Source organism: Lathamus discolor, chromosome 3 (assembly GCF_037157495.1).
Source record: "Lathamus discolor isolate bLatDis1 chromosome 3, bLatDis1.hap1, whole genome shotgun sequence".
Lineage (NCBI taxonomy): Eukaryota > Metazoa > Chordata > Aves > Psittaciformes > Psittacidae > Lathamus > Lathamus discolor.
Genome location: NC_088886.1, coordinates 11,953,908 through 11,956,267, shown reverse-complemented (window position 1 = coordinate 11,956,267; position 2,360 = coordinate 11,953,908). Strand labels below are relative to the sequence as shown.

General features: G+C 60.7%; 2 non-coding genes across 2 annotated transcripts; both read right to left on the bottom strand.

The window, feature by feature from the left end:
• Window positions 1-350: 350 nt before the first annotated feature.
• On the bottom strand, window positions 351-465 carry LOC136012474 (U5 spliceosomal RNA). The gene has a single exon (XR_010611775.1). It is a non-coding gene; the product is annotated as a U5 spliceosomal RNA (small nuclear RNA).
• An 825-nt stretch (window positions 466-1,290) lies between these two features.
• On the bottom strand, window positions 1,291-1,405 carry LOC136012473 (U5 spliceosomal RNA). The gene has a single exon (XR_010611774.1). It is a non-coding gene; the product is annotated as a U5 spliceosomal RNA (small nuclear RNA).
• Between the last annotated feature and the right edge of the window lie 955 nt (window positions 1,406-2,360).

Below are 2,360 nucleotides of genomic sequence, written 5' to 3'. Positions count from 1 at the left end.
GGAGACGCTGGCGGAAGGACTACATCTCCCAGCGTGCTCTGCGCTGCCTACAGCTCCCGGCGTGCCCCGGGACTCGCACCACCCCTATTGCCATGCTGGGGGTGTGAGATCGGCTCCGTTACCGAGCGGCCGCTCGGGGTACGGCGGGTCCCGGTGCCGGGTAGGGCTGGAAGAGGCACCAACCGCTAATAGCGCTTCACGGAAAGTGGGGGGCCAGCGGCACATCCTGCGCTGCGGAGCTGCTGCGGGCGGATCGGGGAGCCCTAGGGGGGCAGTGGGGTGCGCTGGGTAACACCGTGCGGCTAGCGGCAGAAACGCTTTAGTTCTTTTTTTTTAACCAGGATAGGGTCAGCTCCGCCGAAGCGGAGCCTCAAAAAATTCCTCGACACTCGTGCTTGTTCCTCTCCACGGAAATCTTTAGTAAAAGGCGAAAGATTTATACGATCTGAAGAGAAACCAGAGTATGCCTTGTCCTTCTGCCCCGCCACACCGCCCGCCTGCCCCGCGACACATAGCTCAGGGCGATACCTGCCCCTTCCCGGAGCTGTGGCTGCTGGCGTGACCCCGCTGCGACCACCGGAGCCGTGCAGACCCGAACAGCTCGGACCGGCCGCAGCAGCGGACACCGGCGGCGCCGGGCAGCGCCGCGCTGCCGCGGTGCGCTCTGGGTATGCAAATTAACGGAATGCTGATGAGGCGCATGATAGTGAATCAGAGGCTCACAGACTGGGTTGGGTTGCGGGGGACCCTAAAGCTCATCCAGTTCCAGCCCCCTGCCATGGGCAGGGACACCATCCACTAGAGCAGGTTGTTCAATGAGGCGGTTTTGGGCAGGCAGACGGGGCCGAGCTCAGCTCCGCCTATCCCGATCCCCCCTCTCATCCGCGCACCGATCAGAGCGTGTGTCTCCCCGTGCGGGGTTACCCCGGCCGGTACCGAGCACCCACCACACAACCCACTTGTTTGGTCCCTCCCACCCCGCATGGTGCGGGGAAGAACAGGAAGGGTAGAAGTGCGAAAGTTATGGGTTGAGATGTAAGCGCAATAATTCAAACGAGCTGAGAACGATGTAACCAGTTGCAAGGAAAACAATACAGAGAAACGAAACCCAAGCACGATAAGCGATGTACATCAAAACAACCGCCAGCCGCTCCTCGACCAGCGCCCTTCCCGTGAGCTTTCCCGCAGTTCACACCACTGCGACACCGGCTGGGAAACTGTAGCATTCCGTGCGCTGATCACACAGTTACTGTGTAACGCGCTCGTTCTGTCTTTAACCAGGATAGGGTCAGCTCCGCCGAAGCGGAGCCTCAAAAAATTCCTCGACACTCGTGCTTGTTCCTCTCCACGGAAATCTTTAGTAAAAGGCGAAAGATTTATACGATCTGAAGAGAAACCAGAGTATGCTCTAAGCCCACCGCGCACACGCAGCCTCCCGCGGCTGTCGCTCTGCAGCACACAGCGACCCAACAACTCCTGCCCGATACCCGCCGCTGCGGCCCGGCCCGGTCCTCTCCGGCGGCGTACACTGCTCGGTCCTGCGCCCGGACCGCGGCGGCCCGGCGGGGGGGCGGAAAGAACGACCGTGCTCGCGGGGCTGACCCGCAGTGCACCCTGGGTTTGCAAATCAAGCTGAATAGTAATGCAATGGGGCGGAGAACGGACTCAGGGCGGCCCTCCGGAGGAGGACAAGCTCAAACATGAGCATGTGTGAGCTCACAGCGCAGACACTAACCCTGAGCTGCGCCGCATCAGGAGCGTGAGCAGCAGGTTGAGGGAGGGGACTTTTCCCCTCTGCTCCGCTGTCATGAGGCCCCACGTGCAGTACTGTGTGCAGCTCTGCGGCATCAATATGGGAAGGATGTGGACCCGTTTGAGCGAGTCCAGAGGACTGGAGCATCTCTGCTATGGAGAGAGGCTGAGGGAGCTGGGCTTGTTCAGCCTGGAGAAGGCTCCAGGGAGACATTAGAGCAGCCTTCCAGTACTAAAGAGGGATAAAAGAAATCTGGAGAGGGTCTTTTTACAGGGACACATAGTGACAGGACAAGGGGAAATGGCTTTGAGCTGACAGAGGGGAGACGGAGATGAGCTCTTCGGCAGAAGTTCTTCCCTGTGAGGGTGCTGAGGCGCTGGCACAGGGTGCCCAGAGGAGCTGTGGCTGCCCCATCCCTGGCAGTGTTCAAGGCCAGGTTGGACACAGGGGCTTGGAGCAACCTGCTCTAGCGGAAGTGTCCCTGCCCATGGCAGGGGTTTGGAGCTGGGGGAGCTTTGAGGTCCCTTCCAACCCAAACCACTCTGTGACTCCATGACCCGCATGATGATGAGGCGCCGCCGCCTGCTCTGCCGAGCGCAGCCGCAGC